General features: G+C 47.8%; 1 protein-coding gene across 1 annotated transcript in view; it reads left to right on the top strand.

The window, feature by feature from the left end:
• SDCCAG8 (SHH signaling and ciliogenesis regulator SDCCAG8) overlaps window positions 1-25,377 on the top strand; it is a 1,463,224-nt gene that overhangs the window by 725,885 nt on the left and 711,962 nt on the right. The gene's annotated exons all lie outside the window — the stretch shown is intronic.

Below are 25,377 nucleotides of genomic sequence, written 5' to 3'. Positions count from 1 at the left end.
TATAGTTAGGACCTAGTTTCCCTAGGAAATCTGCAACATTCTATTTGGAATAACTTTGGCGCCGGTCGACGAATCTTCGCGAAATTCTCCGCTCCTTCCCTGAAAGTTTCGGGGGAATTCGGCAAGCGGGGGCCGAGAAAAAAGGCGGGTTCCAAAACGTGTTTTCCCCGTGAAATTTTTCATAGGGACCTTTAAGTGAGGCTACAGCCCGAACTGCTGAACGGAATTACACCAAAATTGGCAAAAAGGTAGAGTTCGGTTCGCAGATTACATTTTTTGTTAAATGGAGTTAAATGGAGTAAATGCTGTAGTTTCTTAGAAAATCAAAAATAAAATCATGGATATATCTATAGACGAAGTACCGTACACGTACAGTACGCGTACCTTCCCGTGCACGAACTTTATGCTAATTGCCTGTCAACACTCCAAACCAGGAAGTGTTGGCAGCACAAGAAAGCAGGAAAAGAAATGCGACAAACTCGGAAAGGGGGCAGGGTAGAAACACCGTGACCCCCCAGGCCTGCTCAGGGGGTCCCACAAGGACCCCCAAAGCCCCAGAAAATGTTTGTTTGTTTTTTAAATCGCGGGATACGTGCAGGTAAGCGTACCCCATGGAAAAAAAAATTCAGCCTGGTTTTTTTTCTAATTAGCCCCCGGGGGGGACAAAATCTTGGGGGCTTTATAAAAAAGAGTCTGGTGGGGGCCCCAATCCCCCCACACTGCCCCGGAGACCGCCACCCCCGGGGCAAAGTAAGTATAATAGCGGGGGGCACACGGCCCCCGGGGACCGCCACCCCTAGGGCTTTATTATGAAGTTTACGGGGAGGCTCACGGCCCCCCAGCAGCCCCGGGGACCGCCACCACCCGGGGCTTCTTTTTTTTTAAATAAAAAAACCTGTGTGGGGGGGCTCAAGGCCCCCCCCACACGCCCCGGGGACCGCTACCTCCCAGGGGCATTAATATTTAAAATAGGGGGTTCCGTGACGGACCCCCCAGCCCCGGGGACCACCACCCCCGGGGCTTTTAACTATTGAGAGGGGGCCGCACGGCCCCCCTCCTGGAGCCCTTGATGGCCCTGGGGACTGCCACCCCCCAGTGCCAGCTCCTGCAGTGTCCCGGGGTGCCTACCCCCGGGACACTGCTGTTTGCTATGGTAGGGCGGGAGCCTCGCGGCTCCCGCTCTACCATAGCAAACCTGGCGCGTTTGCAGATGGGGAAATAATTCCCCCTTGCATACTGGGGGTCCCTGGGGGCCAACTAGCCCACCAGGAACCTCCAGTATGCGCCAGGGGGCTGCGTTGCAGAGAGGTGTAAAAAGGTGCGTGGCCTCATTACACCTCTCTGCAACGCAGCCCCCTGGCGCATACTGGAGGTTCCTGGTGGGCTAGTTGGCCCCCAGGGACCTCCAGTATGCAAGGGGAATTAGTTCCCCCTCTGCAAACGCACCAGGGGGCTGCGTTGCAGAGAGGTGTAATGAGGCCACGCCCCTTTTTACACCTCTCTGCAACGCAGCCCCCTGGTGCATACTGGAGGTTCCCGGTGGGCTAGTTGGCCCCCAGGGACCTCTAGTATGCAAGGGGACTTAATCCCCCAACTTAGAACACGCTACGGGGCGCGTTTGCACAGTGGTGAAGGTAGGGGGCGGGGCTTGAGGTGATGTGAGTGCAAACATGCCCTGTGGCGCGTTTTAAGTTGGGGGATTAATTCCTCTTCAATCCAGAGGTCTCCTAGGGGGCAACTAGTCCAACAGGTATCTCCAGTAAGCGCCACGGAGCTGCGTTGCAGAGTGTTTTAAAAAGGGGCCCTGCCCTCTGAACACCTCTCTGCAACACAGCTCCCTGGCGCTTACTGGAGGTACCTGGTGGGCTAGTTGGCTCACAGGGGAACTCAGGATTGAAGAGAATTAATACCCCAACTTAAAACGTGCCACAGGGCGTGTTCGCACACATGTTACCTCAGGCCCGCCCCCTTCCTTCACTATTGAGCAAAATATTCCTCTAAAGTCAGCCGAACTACGAATTCGGATTTACTCACCTTGTCCGACCTTGCTCCACGGAATCCGAATGATGCTTATAATGGTCCACCTCCAAACGTCACAAAGCCTCTAGTTTCAAACACACAGAGGCCTTGAGCCATTAGGCGAGGGATAAAGAGAACAGGGAAGGGAAAGGGAAGGGTCAGCTGGGAAGGGATATACCTGCAACGACAAAAACAAATACTTAGACACGTACTTATAATAACTGGCTACTCTCATATGATCTCGCTAAGAACTGTGTATACCTTGTGATATGAGAGAAACAGGGATTCTGACAACACGTCTCCTCTATCGCCTCCTTGTCACCGAAAACAGCCTATCAGGATACAAACATAATTCAGAAACAAACATACTTCCCAAGACACCAATCTGCTAGACCCTGTAGCCAAACATACCATGACAAAAGGCGAGAGACACTCTAACTGGATTCTGGGAATGCACAGTACAAGACTGTACTAAGAAAAGGACCAATGGTATCCACAAGGTAGTATGGAAAAGTAAAGTATCCTTATTTACAGACAACGGCAGTGTGTGGGAAGCAAGAACCACTACACTCCGCTCTGTGAAGCATAAGGTAAGGACCTGGTTAGTAACCCTTCCCCACAGGGTGAAATATGTAGGTATTGCTGTTCATATCCAAGTAAACGATTTATCCTTTCAACTAATGGAGAAGTCATTGAAGGAGAAATGATAGGGCACCGTGACGCGTAGTTTCGGCCACCACAGCGCCCCGCGGCTATAACCACCGAAATGCTTTCCCCTCCAAACACAAAAGAAACAAGGCTTAATTATCCAGTCCCAACCGAAGTTGAAATTTCACTCCGGGGCTGAGAAACGGGAACGCCTTTCAGACTACCACCGCGCTCCGCTCTGATGTCTTTAACAACCGAATGACGCTGAGCAGACAGCCGTCCGCAATGGCGTCACACAGAATCTGAATGTACCTGGAACAGCAGCCGCTGAGGAACTCCAGATATTCTCCGACAGACTCCCCGAACAAACGCGGCGTGCAGCGTCTCCCGACTTCCTCCTACACGAACTCCGGATATCCTGAATAACACACAACAGGCTGCGTGCGGGTGATACTCTTGTACTTCCTCCTTACCGGGGGTTCTGGGGAATGTAGTTTTTCTATCCCCGCTCCGCTCCAAAACGTCCTTTACTTCCGCACCTGCGCTGCTCATGCTCGTACAATGCAGGCGCCAGTAAAGTAAACCCTGACAGTACATCCTCCCCCCCCTAGCGCCTACTAGGGCCAGGCCGCCGAGGGAACCTACGATGAAAGGAACGGACAGCCACAGGGGCATGGAGGTTCTGCACCGCCTCCCAGGAATCCTCCTCAGCCGAGTACCCCTTCCAGGAAACCAGGTACCACAACACACCCCTCCTGTACTTGGAGTCCTTGATGCTCCGTACCACATACTCATAACCACCATCACAAAGCACCGGGGGAGGCGCACGCCGTCTGGCACCGAAAGCGGGTTTTAGGAGGTTGCAATGAAACACTGGATGTATCCGTAGGGTACCAGGTAGCTTCAGCTTGTATGCCACCGGATTGATTCTTTTTGTGACAACATACGGACCAATGTATCTGGGGTGAAAGATACTTCGCAATTTGAAACGGATGTTCCTAGTGGAAAGCCATACTTTGTCCCCTACCTCATAGGAAGGTCCTGCTCTCCTATGTTTGTCTTCAAACTTTTTATACTCGGTTTTTGCTTTCTGCAGATGTGCCCGGATCTTTTTGTGCATGTCCTGTAACTTACTCATCTGCCCCAACACAGTAGGTTGATCAGCTACCCCCTCTGGAATGCTGACAGGAAGTATTCGGACGTCAAAACCGTAGGTGGCGCAAAAGGGCGACACTCCCAACGAACTGTGCCAGGCGTTATTGTACGCCACCTCGGCCATCCACAGCAGAGAGACCCACGAGTCCTGAGCTTCAGCAGCATAGCACCTCAGATATTTCTTTAGGGTCTGATTGAGTCTCTCTGTCTGACCATCAGTCTGCGGGTGGAAACTAGTGGAAAGAGAAGACTGGATCTGCATGGCCAGGCACCAGGCTTTCCAAAACCTGGCGATGAATTGCGGGCCCCTATCCGAGACTATGACTTCGGGCACCCCGTGTAAACGAACCACGTTGCTCAGCAGTAACTGCGCTGTTTGACTTGCGGTAGGGAGATTCATGCAGGGAATGAAGTGCCCCATTTTCGTGAGACTGTCAATCACCACCAGTATGGCCATTTTACCCTGATCTGGGGGTAGTCCTGTGACAAAGTCAACGCTGATCGTCCGCCAAGGCCTTTTTGGTGTGGGCAGAGGCATCAACATCCCTTTCTTCTTTCCTGTCTCATTCTTAGCTCGGGCGCATTCCTCGCATGCTCCTACCCATGTGGTAACGTCTCCCTTGATAGTCTCCCACCAAAATTGGCGTTGTATCAACAGTATTGTCTTTCTCCCACCTGAGTGCCCGGCCAACAAGGCATCGTGACACCATTCAAAAGCCTTCTTTCGTAATTCAGTACTGGGTAGATACAATTTATTGTCCTGCAAAGGTAGCCCTTGTTATAACGTGCGACCGCTTCCCCTAGCAGCCCACATCACCCAAGCATCTGGAGCTTTTGCTTGGCGGACCAAATCCAAGAAGGAGTTTGCTTGGACAACGCAAACCACCTTCCCTGGATCTATAATCGCCTCTAGAGCCTTAACACCAGGATCACTACCAGCCTGATTCTGCCTGGACAAGGTATCTGCTTTCCTGTTCTCGACCCCTGGTCTGTACGTGATGATGAAGTCATATTCCGAAAAGAATAACATCCACCTCATCTGTCTTTGTGTGAGGTTCCGGGCCGTTTTCATGTACTGCAGGTTCCTATGGTCTGAAAACACTGTGACCGGGAACGCAGCCCCCCCATAGATGCTGACGCCATTCCTGGAAGTCCTTCTTTATAGCTAGTAGCTCTTTCTCGGCTATGGTATAATTCATTTCAGGGTTGTTTGGTGGAACAATGTCAGAAAATGTTGTAGAGGGGGGAGGAATATTGGACTTGATGTCTTCAATTTTACTGATGAAGAAATCATTCAGGGAATCGCACAACTTTTGGGAGGGAACAGGTTTGGCAGTTGTTCTGTCCGAGGAGGCCAATTTGAACACTGTGGCAAAGATTTCCCTCGGTTTGTTCTCCGCCTGGAGAATCTTGCCTAAAAAATAGGATGTTTTTGCCTTGAGAATAGCTTTCTTATACTCCGCCTGGATAGAGTTATACAGGATTTTTGAGGTCTCACTATAGGTGCGTCTCCAGGTGCGCTCTGCTTGGCGGGCCGCCAGTTTTTTTCTCTTTAAGCTCCCGGTTAAACCACTTGTTCGCTTGATGGGTACGCTTCACCTGAACACGCCTGAGGGGGGCCACCTGATCACATGTCCTGGACAGCCATTTGTTGATAGCCTCAACTTGAGATGGAATAGTGAGGTTTTCAATGGCTGGGCGAGAAGTAGAAAGAGAGGAGCACAAAGATGGAATGTCGGCTTTACCCCAATTGCGCGCCCAGGTGTTCTTTGGAAGAGGTTGCTTCTGAGCTGACCTCAGATCCAGGGAGAAGGAGATCAAGTAGTGGTCAGACCACAAACAAGGAGTAACAATAGGGACAGAGATAGGGATGTTGATGGACCAGATTTGGTCCAGGGTATGACCCTGAACATGAGTAGGAGTATGAACATGTGAAGTAAAATTTAAGCTACTAAGCAGTTCGGTAAACTCTCTAGAAGATGCCTTTTCCGCTGAATCAGAGGGCCAGAAATTGAAATCCCCAAGCACCAAAACCGATGAGTGGCTAACTGCAAGTGTAGCTAATAGCTCCTGAAAAGCTGGAAGAAAATGGGACATGGATTGGGGTGGACGGTACGTCAAGACACAGGTGATAGGAGTTTTGAAAGACATAGAGCGGGCGACCAGAAAATCAACCTCTAGAATCGAGGGAAAGGGGAGTAGTTGAAACTGAATGCCGGAGCGGACAATCATGGCCACTCCTCCTCCTGCTTTGCCAGGGGGCCGGTCTGCTCGCAAAGCATAATATGAGGTGTCATGGTTCTGTACTGTATAATAAGCCTTGACTCCAGACGTAGTAGGCTCTGGGTTCTATTTCCCCCTCTCTCATTTTGTTTGACCGTGTCAAGAACACAGAAACTTAACAAGTCTGTGTTTTGTTTGTGATGGCTTTCAAAGTGGCGAGCGATGGGATATTGCTTGTCCCCGTGTTTTATCGCTCTCAAATGTTCGAGAATCCTGAGTTTTGCTTTTTTAACAGTACTCCCTATGTAGGTTTTTTTACATGGGCAAAAAAGGGCGTAGACTGCGAATTCCGTGTTGCATGAGGTGTGTTCTACAATCTTAAACGGGACAGTGCCTTCGGATAAAGTAACTTCCTTTCTGTTCCTGCTGTTTTTACATGCCTTGCAGTTTCTGCATGTATAGAATCCCTGTACTCCCAGTATTTTGGTTTTTGGGGGTTCTACAGCTCTGCATAGGAAATCTTTCAGTGATCTAGTTCTTCTGAAAGTTACTTGTGGTGCGGATGCCACACATTTGGTCAGGTCAGGATCTGTGTGTAATATGGGCCAACACTATATATATATATATATATATATATATATATATATATATATATATATATATATATATATATATATATATATATATATATATTCACGCTCCAAGGTTGTCCACCTTATGAGTAGCACGCGAGCAGCAGCTTTATTTATGTGTAGGTGAGGACGGGGATCCGCTCGTAGACGCCGCTCCGTAATGGATCTGCCCGACGCGTTTCGAAGCTCCATCTGCTTCTCTTCAGGGGCTTTAACGGAAGCGGTGTGCGCACCCGTTACACTTCTCCAATTTCATATAACTCACCCGCCAATGGGAGGCTCCAATGAGACTCCTGGGAAGTGTAGTGCGGAAAGCACACAATCAAGTCCTGTATGGACTCCACGAGTGGGCCCGTCCTCGATCCCATGTACGGCTGCTACTTCACTGCCGTGACCCCCACACACACACATACACCCTGGCCCTGTGTCATCATGATATTTGCTAGAGCTTGGCTTACAGGATAATGTTCACCTGGATAGAACCAATTTTTTGTAACTAGAAGTACCCTTGGAGTTTTGATTGTGCATTGATTCTGAAGTGTTTCTTTCTCTCTCATAATTTTAATTTTTTCATGTTTCTTTTTTTCATGAATAGTATATTCATTGCTTCTTTTTATTTTCATTTTCATAACAGTGAGTCTGACCTCTTATGTACACACATGCATCTAATAAAATAGGATAGTCTTTCTTCTATGTCCACACTGAGGTGTGTGTTGTTTTCTGAAGTAGAATGAGCACAATGGGAAATATTAATTTTTCTTTGACAAAGACCTTGGTGGTCGAAACACGTAAGCTTGCATTAAACGGACTTTAAACAACTATTGCCAGAATATATATATATATATATATATATATATATATATATATATATATATATATATATATATATATATATATATATATATATATATATATATATATATATTCAAACCTTCAAACATTGCCAGACCCTGTCATCACTCTGTTGCCTATGTCTATGAATGCACCTGTCACTTTAAGTAAAAAAAAAAAACGCGCACTCATTAAAAAAAGGGTATATAAACTAACCTGTCACCGTGATGCGCGTCATGTGATGAAGACCCCCAGGGGTCGAAACGTGTCATGGCTGCTTGTGGAATGAGCAAATAAACTTGGATGTTGCACTTAATTGTGGTCCGTGCTCCGGTAATTGGGATGTGACTCGAATCCTGAAGGAATGACAGAGTGTCCTTTGATATATAGATCTTGGTGTATAATACCCAACGTTCTTTTTTGCATGGACATAGAAAACATCTTCTTGTGGTATTCCACTACTTTGTCCCCTGCCCCCCCCTATATTGTTGTTCTCATGTACATCGCTGGTCTGCCCACCTCAATTCCTTTTTAATTGCTACATTTTTCACTAATTTTTTTAATTCCACCATGCCCCTCCTTAGCAGGCATGCATCAGGCCTTTTAGATCAGATCACAGAGCAGCACAACACGTGTGCGCTCCTCTAGTATCGTTAGTGATGCCTTCTGCGCCGCTTTAAACATGGCCGGCAGAGCGCGCTTTAAGTCAATTAATTGCTACCGCACCAGGCGGTGCTGGTTTGTCATTCCACAAGCAGAGACGGACTAAAGTGGTTCACCCTCATCGCCCTCGTATTTAATTGTGAAGCTGACTCAGGCGGCTTTCGATGAACAATTCTTTATGGCTTCTAGTGCTTTAATCTCTTTTTCGAGAGTATCTAGCCCTTTGGTATGGACTTTAACTAGTTTAGCTTGGATTTCAATTAAGGAGCTCCTAACCGTGGCTTTAAGTGCTCGAAGATGCGGTCGAGCCTGGGACTTATAGGTCAGACTGACGGAGGGCAGCCGAGCAAAGGTTCTACAGGCACCTCTACCCAGGCTGACCATGGGGCATATTACTGCTACTAAAAAAATACTGCGGGTACAGCGTTAACCGTATGTATAAGTGAATTGCACATACAATAGATGTGCTTTCTACATTTTTTCGATTTTTCACCTTGAATTTAGGTTTGTTTACAGGAGTGGTACACATGGGGCTGGCCCCCATATTGTCCTGAAGAAGAGGTGTAGGGGACACCTTGAAACATGTTGACGGATTATTAGGGATTTTAACCACATAACAGTTATTTTTCCTTTTATCCTACCAACTAGGAGCAGGAATAAAACTTTAGCTTACTAGTTAGGTAATTTTAATTAGCACTAAACACCACTCCCCAATACACTGCACTACACATCGATTCACAAACCAGAGCTCCTACGTATCCCTCGCAAGTTGCAGCACACCCCAAGCAGTAGATACTTGGGTTGGCTCCAATGATGAAGCATGTCACCTAGGGGCAACCCTGGGTGAGTGGGGGACTCAAGAAAATAAATTTTCTTTTCTGTTAAGGCACACCCAAATTGGGTAGACCTACAATCTCTCCCCGGCTAGGTCCCTTTGATCCATCACATATGGATTTTTTTGTACTGTAATTTTGTAAGGACCCATCTGCCTTTATCATCTGTGGCGTGCGAGTTGACTGAGAGGCCAGACTTTTTTTTAGATTAGTGTAATTACCCTACCCTTCTTGTTGATGGCTGAGGAGCAAAGTATGCCAGAGAGCCAGCTACTCCCAAATGAGGACACTTGCTTGTTGGATACTTTTGTTTACTGAAGGAGGAGCACATCTGCTTTGAGTTTGTACAGATAATTTTCAATTTTCTTCTGTTAGACCGGATGGTTTAGACCCCTAACATTGAGGGAGGCGATTTTCAGACTCATATTAGTGTGTGTGGGTACTCATAATGAAGATTTCTGCTTAAGGAAATATAGTGTTCGAGTAAGTCATTATGTAACTGAATAAGGGGAAGCCTCGCAAGAAACCCCTGTGAAACAGACCCCATCCTGAAACGCAAAGCCCGGAAGTTAATGAAGGAGAACTGACCAGAGAAGCTAGGGTAGAAAGTTAATGTTTGTCTGAAAAAATAAACGTGAGATGTGACAGAAAGAGGTCACCGGAAACAACAAGAAAAAACAAATAAAAGGCAAAAATTAACCTCTCCCCTAAACCCACTCCCCATCTCCTTCCCCCCCACCATCCCAAAACATGTCTGTGAGGATGGCAACAGCGTTGCAGAGCTAGCCCCACGGTGTACAGCAGAGCTGTTATATGTGTGGTAACAAGAAGGATCTAACTATAGGGTCTATTTCACAGGCGTCTCAAAGGCTCCAGGAGAGGATCTTGGTAAAAGCCTAGTATAAAGCACTAGTACCAGATCTACTTGTCGCACAGTGATTTTTGTAGAAATGTATTTTAAACCAGTCCTGCTGGATAAAAATCATGCATGACTGGAACAGATAAGTATGGTTAATGAGCTCAGTGAGAGTACAGTGGTTAACATGGATTAGCGGAACAGAGCGCTATGTAGTGCACAACCATGATCTGCCATTGTTTCGTATTGACTGGCGAGCTTATTGGGAAGACAATGGGAGACAGCAAATCAGAAAACAGTGGTTAATAACCGATTAGTGGAACAGAGCGCAATAGCTCGCAAAGCAAAGAGCTGAAATTGTTCCATATTGACTAACAAGCCCAAAAAGAGTACAATGGATGACAACAGATCAGCAGAAGAAGGCGCAGAGCAAGCCACTAGTGCACCAAACAAGAACCCAGAGGCAAGCGGGCAGTTCCGCCAAAAGAAAAAGAATATGGATGAAGTCAGCTAGGGCTGCTTGAGTCAACACTTGGACTGGTCAACGGAGCTGGGTCTGTGGAACTGGGTGCGTGTCCATAGAAGAACTCTCACACTCATTGAGGAAAGTTTGTTGGTCTCTGTGGACTTTGAAGATATGGTGTCTTCCTTCCACCAGGATTTTGAATTTAGCCGGAGAGATGAACGAGAACTGTATGTTGGAGTTTTTCAGTCTGGGTTGCAGGTCTAAGAAGCCTTTTCCGGTCTCCATCGTAGGTTTGGAGTAATCTTGCGGGATGATTATTTGGCCATTCCATAAAATATGGTTGTTCTCTTCCAGGGGATACTCATCAATAGTCATAAGCACCCAATAGTCCCGCCCATATGTGGGGACCCCGGAGCAATAACAAATTATATGCATATACCTACATATATATATATATATATATATATATATATATATATATATATATATATATATATATATATATATATATCCACATAAATAGGCAATATGCACATATACACATATGCAGCCTAAAAACAATTCCTAGGCTCAAATATGCCACAATTGCATTGTAAATCTTTTACATTTGAAATAATAAAGAAACATAAATCATGATATTTTCATGATACAGAGAAAAAAAACTGCCTTCAGTTTGCTTTGATAAAACAGAATTTATTTTCAAATGTAAAAAGGCAAGATCATAGAGGCAGATTAGCCTAGAGAGGCTGCATATAGAACAGTTGGAAAAAACTGGCGCCGTGCCTTTAAGGCCTCCAGGAACCCCCAGGCTCCCATCATGCACCACAGGTGACAGTTAGGTCAGTTCTTTTTGGACGGCGTATAACAGTGTAAGCACAGCATGGGCAACAGATACATATTTATGGCCATGGTATTCGTCCGGGGAGGAGGGAGGGTTGCTTATGACTTTGATGGAAGAGAACTAGGATTACCCTTTTCTTCCAGGGGATACTCATCAATAGTCATAAGCACTGAATAGAGTTGCAAGCCCATCCCCATACCCTGCGGACGAATACCAGCATATCATAACCTGCTAACATTATTTCAAATGTAAAAGATTTACAATGCAATTGTGGCATATTTGAGCCTAGTAATATGTTTTTAGGCTGCATATGTGTGTATAGCTGCCCAGGTTTCCTCTGGGATTCCTGCCCTCAAGTTCCGAAACTTCTCTTTGAAGGAATTTAGAGATGGACAGAAGATTGTTTATGACTCTGGTTGAAGCCGTGGAGTTGTCTTTCAGGGTGCTGATGCGAGATTCAGAATCCGATGTTCTAGCGTTGATGCTAATTATGTTAGATCTGTTCTGGGATAGTTCCAGTTGCATCATATCTGTGTTGATTTGGCGAGGTCGTGTACCTCCTCTAATTTTTTAATGATCATGTCCATGGTGTTATTGAACTCAGACTTCCCTTTAACCGGTAAGTCAGGCAATGGTGGTTCAGGTTTGGTGTGCTTGTTGTTCGGCTTAGGCTCGTTGTCTGCCATGGTTTTTGTAGTAGGAAGATTGGTAAGGCGGCGCTGGGTAGATGCCAGTTTTAGAGAGAGTCTGTGTTATGGAGAAGGCTAAGATTAAAGTTATTGCGCACCCTCTAGTACAAAGCAGCACACAGCAGATGTGTTAGGTTGCTGTGGCAACCTGGTTGAAAAGTAGAGACCTGATAGGATCCATCAAGGGAAACAAGCAGGAACGAGTAGGTCTGACTGGGCCAGGAGCTCAGATCAAATCACCTCATGCGTGGATGCTATTTTAGGGTCTGGCCTTGTGAGGCATCGGTACATCGTGTCACCCACTTCAGACCAAAATAATTGATGGCAGGGAGAATGTGCATAGAGGAGAAACAGTTGTTCTTATGAACCCTTTTTTAGGTGACTAGATTTAATTCCTATTCAGATCCGGCCGCCATTTTTAGGTCAGGCACGCCGATAAATGGAGCAGCTTTCTGAAAAAAGCACAGTCCTTCAACATACCTCCGGGATAGAACGATAAGCAGGTGGCCTGGGGAGCCTTGTATAGTGTGCGCTTCCCTCCCGGCTCTGTCACCACTGCTGCCGTTGCCGATGATGCGAGGGACCGGCTGCCATTTTGGGAGACTGTCGGTGACTGAAAGCGATGAAAAGTGTTTCAAAATAGCATAGAGATCAAGAACCTGCTCACTGAGGTGCTCTGTAGGTGTTCTGGAGTCAGGGACTGGATTGGGTAACTTTGCGACCCGTCATTCAGATGGTAAAGCCCGCTAAGAAGGACCATGGCTGCGGAGCTGCGCAATTAGGCTGCCATGTGCTGCGCTGTCCAACCCACGCCCCCATCTGCTTTTATTCTTAATTTTTGCAAGTGAAAGTGCAACAAACCAAGAAGCTAAGCAATTTGTTGGAAGGGTGATGGTGTGACCTTGTATTTTAAGAAATAAAGTACCCCCTGCTGTACATTATAAGGATATTGCAAATCTTGTTGGAGTCCTTCGTTTCTCTATGTAGTCACGGAACACCATGGTGACTTGCAATATCCTTATAATGTACAGCAGGGGGTTCATTATCTCACGTATAGAAACAATCTATAGCAGTTATTATCATAACATGTGTAGAGGTTTTCATCATTTCATTACATGCTTCTCATTGTTTCTGCCCCAAGCTCCATACAGAACTGCTGGCGCTTGTACATGGTTAGCCCAGAAAGCCAAACCCTGTCTGCTTGTCCCTTCTGTATGCTGAGTTTAATTCACCACAGAAGAGTCATGCTTGTTTGCATTTACTTATTTGAAACAACTGTGTGTAATCTATGCGTGTTTACGTATGTAACTTACTCTGAAGAATCAGAGGTGCATGACTGGTTGAAATGCCTCTCTGGTGGTCGTTTCTGGAGGGCCAGCATTCCAAGAAGCACTTGGTATCTCTGTAAGATCGAGGGATACTGGAGTTTTAACCGGTGACGTTGTAAAGTGCTCTGCCAGCCATTGTTTGGTAGAGAAATACTGCCACGGTTCAAGTCCCGAGGACCCTTCATTCCAACTGCATCAACTGTACTATTCAAAGCTACGTCTTTGCGTTTTTTTAACAGCATAAGACAAGGGTTGGGCATGCAAAAACATGGCAAGGGGCGTGGTCTGGCCACACAGGAAGATGGCCGCCTGAGGGTAGAGCTCCGCCGAGGGACGGACCCCCAACGAGCTTCCCTCTCATACCTGATAGCTGGGATCCTGCTCTTCATGTGTATCTGCCGGCGGACTCTGCGAGGAACACAGCGGTGATCTTTTTATGAGGCAGCGCTGGTCTCCTTTGATCTCCGGTGAGCCCATGACGTGACTGTCTGCTCCGGTGCGCACACCGAGACTTGTGTGCTGATGACGCCGCGCGTCCTGTCAGGGTAAGCCGCGCCTCCCACAACTCCAGGGCCGGGCTTTCTCCTGCCATAGGCCGCACCCCCTCAGACGACGAGGCCGTGCTCCTTTAACTCTTCACATGCTGCGACTCACATTGTGTGGGTTCTTAACACACAGCGCCCTCTCTCAATGCACTTATGAGAGAATTTCTTTGTCGTTCTGTGATAATACACTTTGAGAATTGATTCTTCACGGAGCCCTTTATGTTTTGGAGACCCTACAATACCTTTCACAGGAATTTCTATTTTACCTCAACTTGCTTCTGAATTTTCAAGGATGATTTGCATACCTCACTATGCTACCTTTACTTGACAGTTAATGACAATTTATTCCATCGGATTCTGTCACATTATTTTTTGTTCCTCTCCATGACTCTGCTCTTTCATGTACTATCTTATGCCTACATTGTGTAGCTTCTTAATACACGGCGCCTTCATTTCAAACTGCTTTTCAATGGGTTTCTTTGAAGTTTAGTAAGAGAATCCTCTCAGAAATGTTTCCTCACTACATATTTCACCAACTGGAGGCTGTTTAAAGTATTTTTTCCTGGATTTTCTGTCCTGCCTCTTTGCATTTGATACTTTTGGAACCCTTTCAACTGTATTTTGCATACATTAATGTGTTGATGACAAGGATGCATGGGCTATTACTACGCTTATGCTACTGAAATTTCACAGACAGGATTATCAATCAATCAATCAATCAAGGCATTTATAGAGCGCACTACTCACCCAGAGGGTCTCAAGGCGCTTAGGGGGGAGGGGGGGTGCCGCTACTGCTCGAACAGCCAGGTCTTGAGCTTCTTCCTGAAGGAGAGGTGGTCTTGGGTCAGGCGGAGGTCGGTAGGGAGGGTGTTCCAGGTCTTGGCGGCCAGGTAGGAGAAGGACCTTCCTCCTGTTGTCGCTCTTCGGATGCGGGGGACGGCGGCGAGGGCGTGGTTGGTCGATCGGAGGTGGCGTTTGGGAGCGTAGAATTTGAGGCGGTTGTTGAGGTAGCTCGGGCCTTGGTCGTGTAGGGCTTTGTGTGCGTGGGTGAGGAGACGGAAGGTGATTCTCTTGTTGACGGGCAGCCAGTGCAGGTCTCTCAGGTGACCGGAGATGTGGCTGCGTCGGGGGATGTCGAGGATGAGTCTGGCTGAGGCGTTCTGGATCCGCTGGAGTCTCTTCTGGAGCTTGGCGGTGGTTCCGGCGTAGAGGGTGTTGCCGTAGTCTAGTCGGCTGGTGACGAGGGCCTGGGTGACCGTCTTCCTGGTCTCGGTGGGGATCCACCGGAAGATCTTCCGTAGCATGCGCAGGATGTTGAAACAGGACGCGGAGACGGCGTTGACTTGTCTGGTCATGGAGAGGGAGGAGTCCAGGATGAAGCCCAGGTTGCGTGCGTGGTCTGTCGGTTTGGGTGCGGTGCCCAGGGCGGGGGGCCACCAGGAGTCGTCCCAGGCGGAGGGCGAGGAGCCCAGGATGAGGACTTCCGTCTTGTCTGAGTTCAGTTTCAGGCGGCTGGTCGTCATCCACTCGGCTACGTCTTTCATCCCTTCGTGGAGGTTGGTTCTGGCGGCGGCGGGGTCGTTAGTCAGGGAGAGGATCAGCTGGGTGTCGTCGGCGTAGGAGATGATGTTGAGGTTGTGCTGGCGTGCGATGGCCGCCAGGGGGCTCATGTAGACGTTGAAGAGGGTGGGGCTGAGCGAGGAGCCCTGAGGAACGCCGCAGATGACTTCCGTGGCTGCAGATCTGAACGGTGGTAGGCGGACTCTCTGTGTCCTTCCGGCGAGGAAGGAGATGATCCACTCCAGTGCCTTCTCCTGGATTCCGATGTAGCTGAGGCGCTGCACTAGGGTGCGGTGGCAAACAGTGTCGAACGCCGCGGAGAGGTCTAGGAGGATGAGGGCCGCTGTTTCACCGTTGTCCAGCAGGGCTCGGATGTCATCGGTGGCAGCGATGAGGGCGGTCTCGGTGCTGTGGTTGGCTCGGAAGCCAGATTGTGAGGGGTCGAGGGATCTATTTGTCTCGAGGAAGGCGGTCAGCTGCTTGTTGACGGTCTTCTCGATGACTTTGGCTGGGAACGGGAGGAGCGAGATGGGGCGGTAATTCTTGAGTTCGGTGGGGTCCGCTGTTGGTTTCTTTAGTAGAGCGCTGAGTTCGGCGTGCTTCCAGCTCTCGGGGAAGGTGGCTGTGTCGAAGGAGGTGTTGATGATGTCCCGCAGGTGGGGTGCGATGACAGCGTCGGCCTTGTTGAAGACGTGGTGGGGGCAGGGGTCGGTCGGAGATCCGGAGTGGATAGAGTTCATCGTGCAGATGGTGTCTTCTGTGTTGATCTGGGTCCAGGCGCTGAGGGTGGTTGTGGGGGGCATTGGTGCGGTCGTAGGGAGCGTTGTTTGTGGGCTGAAGCTGTTGTGTATGTCAGCGATCTTGTTCTGGAAGTAGGAGGCGAGGGAGTTGCAGAGGTCTTGCGAAGGGGTGATGTCGTTGTTTCCGGCGTTGGGGTTGGAGAGCTCTTTCACGATGTTGAAGAGTTCCTTGCAGTTGTGTGCGTTGTTGTCCAGCCGGTCCTTGAATGCTGTTTTCTTGGTGGCGTGGATCAGTTGGTGGTGCTTCCGGGTGGCGAGCTAGAGGGTGGTCATGTTGTCCGGTGTTGGCTCCCTTCTCCAGGCTTTCTCGAGGGCTCGGCAGTTCTTCTTGGAGCTCTTGAGTTCGTCGGTGAACCATGGGGCCTTCTTGCTGCCGGGTCTGCTAGGCGGGGTCCTCAGTGGGGCGAGGTCATCTGCGCAGTTGCTGATCCACTTCGTGAGGTTGTTGGCGGCCTGGCTGGGGTTCGCTGAGCTGGCGGGAGGGTGCTGGCTCAGGGAAGCGGCGAGCTGGTCTGCCGTGATCTTGTTCCAGTTTCTTCGAGCAGCCTGTTGCTGGTGGTGGTGGATCGTGGTCCTTCTGAAGCTGAAGTGGACGCAGCTGTGGTCCGTCCAGTGGAGTCCGGTGGCGTGGCTGAAGGTGATGTCCTTGCTGGATGAGAAGACAGCGTCGAGTGTGTGTCCGGCGAGGTGGGTGGGGGTGGTCACCAGCTGCTTAAGTCCGAGGTTGGCGAGGTTGTCAAGCAGGGTGGTGGTGTTGCGGTCGTTGTTGTTCTCCAGGTGGAAGTTGATGTCCCCCAGGAGGATGTAGTCAGCAGAGGGGAGGGCTTGCGGGCAGATGAAGTCGGCGATGTCTTCGCTGAATTGTGTGCGTGGTCCCGGGGGTCGGTAGATGAGGGTGCCTCTGAGGGTGGTTTTAGGGTCCGTGTGGATCTGGAAGTGCAGGTGTTCGGCGGTTTTCAGGGTGTCGTCGGTGTTGGTCGTGAAGCGGATGGTGTCCCTGAAGATGAGGGCGATGCCTCCTCCAGTCTGGATGCCGCGGTCTCTTCGGGTGATTTTGTAGCCCTCTGGGATGGCGATGGCGATGTCGGGCGCGGAGGAGTCGTTCATCCAGGTTTCCGTGAGGAAGGCGACGTCAGGAGCCGTGGTATCGAGGAGGTTCCAGAGTTCGATGGTGTGTCTGTGGACGGAGCGGGTGTTGAGTAGGATGCACTTGAGGTGGTTGCTGCAGGTGTTCGGCTTGACGGGTGCTGGAGCGGGGCAGGTCCGGTTGCAGGAGAACTTGCAGGTGTGACAGCTGAAGGGTCCGTGGGTTCGTCTCGGGGTGGCACGGTAGCATCCCGGGAATCGGCCGGTGTTGAGTGCGTTGAGGGTGGCGGCGTCGTACGTCCGGCGGGTGGGCTGGGGTCTGCGGTAGCCAGGGGTCCTGGCGCTGGGCGCGGTCCGGTCGCGGACGGGCGCAGACGGGCTTACCTTTGGCGCGCCTTCGGCGCACAATCGTCGCGCCCGCTGCGCGTTCGCACGGTCGCCATTTATGGCGAAGTGCAGGGAGGGAGGGGCAGCTGGGAGGCGGGAGCGGGGAGGAAGGGGGCGTGGCTACACTCCCCGGCGGCGGGAAGTCGGCAGCGAGAGCGGGGAGCGGGTGCAGTGGATGGCAGCACAATGGGGGGGAAATCAGGGGCAGCCCGGGGACAAAAAGCAAAACAGAGTCAGGGTACAGTGAAAAATAAACAGTGAAAAATAAACAGCAGAAAACAGCAGAAATAATACAGCAGGCAGGCAGGCAAAGGAACACAAAGCGGAGGGAACAGCAGGCGGGGGGCGTGGCCTGAGGGTGGACCCGAGGGCGGGAAGGCACTGCGAGGCAGGCAGAACGGCAGGCGGGGGCACACGCAGCAGCTGGTGGCCGTGCGGCGCGGGGATGTCCTACAAGTAGGTCACACTCACCTGTGCCGCACGGTCGCCATTTATGGCCAAGTGCAGGGAGGGAGGGGCAGCTGGGAGGCAGGAGCGGGGAGGAAGGGGGCGTGGCTACACTCCCCGGCGGCGGGAAGTCGGCAGCGGGAGCGGGGAGCGGGTGCAGTGGATGGCAGCACAATGGGGGGGAAATCAGGGGCAGCCCGGGGACAAAAAGCAAAACAGAGTCAGGGTACAGTGAAAAATAAACAGTGAAAAATAAACAGCAGAAAACAGCAGAAATAATACAGCAGGCAGGCAGGCAAAGGAACACAACGCGGAGGGAACAGCAGGCGGGGGCGTGGCCTGAGGGCGGACCCGAGGGCGGGAAGGCACTGCGAGGCAGGCAGAACGGCAGGCGGGGGCACACGCAGCAGCTGGTGGCCGTGCGGCGCGGGGGTGTCCTACAAGTAGGTCACACTCACCTGTGCCGCACGGTCGCCATTTATGGCCAAGTGCAGGGAGGGAGGGGCAGCTGGGAGGCGGGAGCGGGGAGGAAGGGGGCGTGGCTACACTCCCCGGCGGCGGGAAGTCGGCAGCGGGAGCGGGGAGCGGGTGCAGTGGATGGCAGCACAATGGGGGGGAAATCAGGGGCAGCCCGGGGACAAAAAGCAAAACAGAGTCAGGGTACAGTGAAAAATAAACAGTGAAAAATAAACAGCAGAAAACAGCAGAAATAATACAGCAGGCAGGCAGGCAAAGGAACACAACGCGGAGGGAGCAGCAGGCGGGGGGGCGTGGCCTGAGGGCGGACCCGAGGGCGGGAAGGCACTGCGAGGCAGGCAGAACGGCAGGCGGGGGCACACGCAGCAGCTGGTGGCCGTGCGGCGCGGGGGTGTCCTACAAGTATCAAACTGTATTTTCATGCTTTGTTTCTGAAGTACTTTTGGTATGCGTGACTTGTCACTTCAGCATTACTTTGGTTTAGTGGCATACTATTTGTTATTTTGTGGCAATGTTGTAATGATTTTTTCAAATTTCAGGCATTGACAGTATGCTGCTCGTTTTGGACATTCACTTGCTGCTCATATTTTACTACTTTCCTGTTTTTTGATATATTTCATCATTGCCTCATATTCCAATATTTCCTCTATTCGCTATTGTAGACCACCACTACGACGGTGCACGGAAAAGTCTAATAATAGGAATGGTGGTCGTGGGCCTAAACAAACACTTTTTACTGATGTGGTTAAACAATCCTCTACTTTGACAGCTAAAGGTAATGGATCTGCGCCACCTCCTACACCACAAGTTGCTTTGCCTCAGAGCGACAAATCCTTATCTGATACTATGCAACGCATTTTGCAAGAACTTTCTGGGGTTAACCGACGACTGGAAGGTCTGGATATTGCCATGACTTCATTAACCGCAGAGACTAAGTCTATCAGGGCAGAACTCACTACTTTCCACACAAGGATTGACGTAATTGACTCTAAAATAGTGGATATAGAAAGCCGACTGGATTCTGTTCAGGGTTCAGATCAAGATCTACTTTTTTTACATGGTAAGATCATCGATTTGGAAGATCGCAGTCGTAGAGACAATATCCGCTTTTTGGTTTTCCAGAAAATATCGAAAAACAAGATATGAAGTCCTTTCTTTGTAATGCCCTTCCCACTTTGACTGGAATTTAATTTGCCCCTCCTCTACAGCTTCAACGTGCTCATAGACTAGGCCCACCGCGTTCTGGTCCATCGGCAAGGCCCAGGCCAATTATTGCTTGTTTTCTTCGACATGAGCAGACCAGACAGATTTTATCATTGGCTCGCACTCATGGCTCCTTTCTATTTTAAGGTCATACCATCCATATGGCTGCAGATTTTTCTAAAGAAACGAATGAGCGGCGGAAAGCGTTTCTTTCTATGCGGCCCCAGTTACGTCAAATGGACATCAAATATGGTTTATTTGAACCTGCATGTTTCCGTATTACCAGGAATGGAGACTACAAAGACTTTTATGATCCTGCACTTCTACAACAGTTCCTGGACGATATCAAATCCAATGATATGGACACTCAGTCTTCTTCCTCTGCCAAACCTCCGCAGTCCAGGACCTCCTCTATGAATCTACCAACATCTCAATTCTACACCTCTCCTGAATCTTGACAACGTGGCAGGGATCTCACCCGTCTGCCTCGTACTCAGGAGGACAGAGATTCAGCTCTACATTCTGTCTCCTCTCTCACTAACACACAGCAGAGAGACAAGTCTAGGTCACCTCTTAAGACGCCTTCTGATGCTGACTGAATTTTCTTTTATGTTCTAGTTTTCTAATTCTATAAGTTTATAAGCAGTATTTGTTGTTTATAATGCTTTTGCTGTTTGCTTAGTCTACTGAGCTTTTCATGCATGGTATAACATGGCTCCTTATACTTAGTGTTCTATATAATGCCTTATGCCTTACGGTTATTCTATATTTACTATTAACTTGTGATTTTCAGTTTTACAGTCATTCAATCATTTTTCAGGTTTTGCTTCTTATATACTATAAGGCTGTTACCTTTCCACAGGTAGTGTGATGTATTCCTATAGGTTCTGTATCGATTCCCCTATTCCCGGCCCTGTTCTGGTTAATACTTAACTAGCAGCCGACCCACGGTGCAAAACCGTTATCTGATTAAGCCACACCACGGCACAGAAACGTGTTATCTGATTAGGTAATAACGCATGCCATGTAATTAGACAAGCACTATTCCTCCAGCCCCTGATAAGGCATACGGAGTTCTCAAAACAAATCAAACCTATGACAACCTGGGAAAATCCCTGCGGCCATTGTTTTGATTTCACCGAGAACTTCAGCAAAAGAATGTGCGAACAAGCCCGTTCGTATGACATCCTTATTGACGTATCCATGTCCATCCTTACGTCAATCTCGACACCTTACAGGTATAAATATTACCGACATTGCCTTAAGCAAACACACGCGGTGGTGACGAGATCGGAGCAGCGAGACGCGCTGAGGAGCCCAGCAGAGAGCGAAGCCCACACGCACTGCCCCGCCTTCCTGACGCGCTGAGAACGAGACGCTGCTTTTCTCCTGCCGAGAAATCCAGCTCCGGCGCTTCCAAGCAGCCCTCGCAGGCAGCTGGAATATCAAGACCAGAGACGAGAGATACCAGCCCTCAACCATTCTAGATCTCAGGTACAGAACTGAACAACCCCTTGCAGAGAATTCTTGAGTCAGTCACTTGGCAAAACAAACTTAACTTAAACTGCTACTTATCTACTCCCGCCCACGTATTAGGCTTAGGTCAGGTACACTGGGGTAGGCGTGGTTAGAAGCACCAGTTGAGTACGGTTAGTCAAATGTATATATGTATGTATCTATTTTATCAATTTTAACTATCATATGGCTTAGAAACCATATCAATGCTTCTGCAGTATTATTTTATACTTCTGCTTTTATTGTATGCACTTTACTTAACCATAAGTATCGCAATAATATCGATTCATTTCTCTTGTACGAGAAAAGAGACTGATCAATAAATAACATCTTTTATTGAACACGCCCGTCTCTTCCTTTTCTCTACAAACTGGTGAAACTAAGAATGCACGTACTGACTGAGTAAAATAAGTTGTCTTTTGTTTTCACACGACTCTAGAGATACACTCTTGATTGGGGGAGAGCAAAGTTGTCATGTTCTATGGTTGTCAGAAACTAAATCCCTTCTTGTCTATCCAGGGAAGTTAAACTCCTTGTCTATTCGAGAAAGTTTCTAGTGAACTCTGAGCTAGCTGGCAAAACCAAAAACTTTAAGTCTAATATCGTCAGTAGAAGACCTAGTTAACCTCTGCCCTAGATCTATACTATTGAAGATATTATTCCAATGCGCAGAGCCTATTGGGATAATAGGAACTACACTACATGGCGCCCAACGTTTGGATAGGCGATAAAACTAACGCAAGACATTAGAGTAACTCAGTCGTGCTTTTTCACACAGAACCCCTTTTTTCCCATAATACTCCAAAGACGTCTGGAGTGGGTAAAAGGTCATATCCGCCAAACCTCGCAGGAGGAGACTCCTATGTATGGTTCTTGGTTTATTCAACGTTGAAGGATACACTGTTCCAAAATATTGTGCATCTAATCTTTGTTTCCATAGAAACCTGATCTGCGAACAAACAGAATAACCTTCCTGTCGGTAAAATGATAGACAGTGATGAAGAAAGGGAGACAGTTAGAATAGCAGCTGAACTCCTAGTAGCAGACAATACTCTGCTGCAAAATGACCCGGAGGCAAAACTCATCCCGGTCAACATAAGAAAATCTATAACTTTAAAACTTATAGAAAATGGACTGACATCGAGAGGTGGTACAGTCATATTCGTAATTGAGGCACACGAATATCGGCAGACAGAGGTATTCTATTCATGGATAAACTTTCCAGCAGCAAACGCTGTAACAAAAGAGTTCCACTATTATAAAATAGAGGAACCACCGGATACCTACACTCCTTTCGAGGAGGTGGAAGTACCACTCAAATTCCAAGAGCACCTGCTCTTGTTTAATGGCGCCCTAAAACATAATAATCACATCACCAGGCTCGGTCCACTAGGTAGACCAGGAGCAACGTGGCCGGTCCTAGCCGGATATACACCACATCCAGACATTGAAGAAATGTCTGCACCAGATCTTTTAGCACAGCTAAAACAACTAATCAAAATACATAGACAATTAGTCCAATATGTAATGCGGACTTCAACAATCCAACCAGCAAATAAAATTCCACAGCTGACCCCTCATCAGGGTAACACAAATAAAATTACACCACAGAACATACAGTCCTGTCTGGGTAAAGTACCCGCAAAACGGGAACAAATACCTTTCTGGCTAGCACAAAAAATCACTCAAATAGAGGCGGTGTTTCCAGACACCACCCCGGTAGAAAAACACAGGATTCTGACTATCTGTCTTCCAATGGGAATCGCACCACACATGGAGGACTGTGACACCTGGGGTACAGTCTTTGCTTCCATATACACAAAAACACATGGTGTACCATCCATGTCAGTAATACCAGATGTGCTAAAACAAATTCAAGATGAATATGGTCCAGAACCTGCTTTAACTCTTGGTATGAAACTACTGAAAGATTTCAAGCAGGTCTCTGCAATATTATTAGCCGACATAAAGGGAGAAGCAGCAAACGTGGCGATCCGCCAAAGGTTAAAAGAGACAGATATAGCAGACCAACCAACTGAAATTGCCAGAACCATAGAGAAATCCTATGAAGAACTAGGAAGAGATAGTCTGGGTGGAACCTCAATTGATTGAAAGTCCTGAAAAGATATTTATTAAAAATTCCTGAAAAAGTCCTGAAAAGATATTTATTAAAAATAATTTAAACACTCAAAAAAAGAGCTGGGATGGAAACAAACAATCCAATCATAAAGAAAAAAGATTCCAGTCCAGAGGAAGGTCTCCTCGGCGGAGAGAAAGATCTCCGAACCAAGGACGCAGGTCTCCCCAAAGTGAGCCCTCTGGGAAAAAATACAACCTTAGAAATAGGGATAATATAAAGAAACCTGATAGATATCAAGATAATGATACACGTCCCTCTCAATCTTTTCAGACTTCCTCGCAGAAATCGGAAAGAAGAGGACGATCAGAACACAGGGAAGAGCACGTCAAGTCCAAAAACAAGGAACCTGCTCATCCGAATAAAAAGTTACAATTTCCAAAAAAGAAGGTAGCCAGTATTAAAGTAATCAAAGATGCCGAGAATACTGAGGACACAGCTGAAAAACGGAGAATGGGCTCAGACAATGCTAGACAGCGCAGCAGAAGTGAGCATAGCTCGCAAAGCCCTTATGAATCATCTGGAGACAGTGGACACGAATGAATATATTCAAGTGGAAACTGCCGACACCAGAGTTAGCAAACCTCACAAAATATATGAAATTACATTGCGTATAGAGGGGGATAAGACTAGAAAAATAAGGGGACTATTTTGGGATAATCTCTCCCAGGGCTATGACATCCTTCTAGCTGAAAAAGACTGGCCACCCGAGTTCGTCAGAGAGTGCCCTCATGGCGAAGAAATAATTATGCCTGCCTTCTCAAATCACATTCCAATTCATAAAAAATATACACTTGCTAGAAAGTGGGCAGTAGCTCAAGCTCCTGCTTTATATAAAAATCATGTAGGATGGGATGAGGACTCTCCTCCTCACAAAATCCAGTTAAAATCACAACCTACTGCACAGAGGCAGTACCCAATTAAGCAAGAAGCTAAAAAACAGGTAAAAGAGATCCTAGATCAACTTAAATACCAGGGGGTGATTGAAACTTGCACCTCACAAATGAACAATCCTTTGTTTCCTGTCTCCAAACCAGACAACTCATATCGTCTAGTTTTGGATTACAGACACCTTAACTCATGTTGCAAAACTTTTGCAGTGCAAAACTCACATAGTGCTGCACTAATGAATAACATAGTACGCAAAAAATACAAAACAACATTAGACATCTCTAATGGATTCTTTTGTCAAAATATAGCACCAGAAAGCAGATATTTGACTGCGTTCTCGGTAAATGGCTCACAAAAAAGTTTCTGCCGTTTACCCCAGGGGCACAAGAATAGCCCAGGATTATTCTCAAAGAAAGTAACAGAATTACTACAAACATACGATGACGAGGCATTATCATATGTCGACGACATTTACCTAACAGATGATGACTTGGATACTCACTTGAAGAGAGTGAACACCATAATACTTGGGTTCGCAGCAGAGGGTTACAAATTCAACTTTAAAAAATCCAGAATTGCCCATCTGACAGTCCTGTTCTTAGGATATGAATTATCAAGTGAAGGCAAAAGCCTGGCTGACAATTTCCTAGAGAAATGTGCAGTACTCCAAGCTCCTAGAACACTAAAAAACTTACAATCAATTCTAGGCTTCCTAAATTTCGGAAGAACATACATTGCAAATTACGCAGAAAGGATCAAACCCCTTTATGATCTAATAAAACCAGATTTTAAAAGAATCAATTGGACTCAAAAACACAGAAATTTTGAGATCTTTACAAACAGACATGCTAATTAAAACAAAATTAGAAACTCGTGATAACTCACGCAATCTTGTGATTCGAGTCATCCCAGGAAGATGCGGATTCACATACCTGACCTCTAATGAGGGAGAAAAGGTACCAATTGCATACAAATCACACTTGTACACAAAGGCTGAAATGAAATTTAGTCCAACGGAAAAAATTCTGACAGCGGTACAGACTGCTGTAGCAAAGGAAAGGGCCCTAGCACAAGGTAAACGAATAATCATAGTGACACCAATACCAGCCCTGGAGGCGGTAACAAAAGCAAGCATTCCAAATGCT

The sequence above is a fragment of the Lissotriton helveticus genome, chromosome 6 (assembly GCF_964261635.1).
Source record: "Lissotriton helveticus chromosome 6, aLisHel1.1, whole genome shotgun sequence".
Classification (NCBI taxonomy): Eukaryota; Metazoa; Chordata; class Amphibia; order Caudata; family Salamandridae; genus Lissotriton; species Lissotriton helveticus.
Note: the sequence above shows the minus strand (reverse complement) of the source record. Positions and strands in the feature narration are given on the sequence as shown.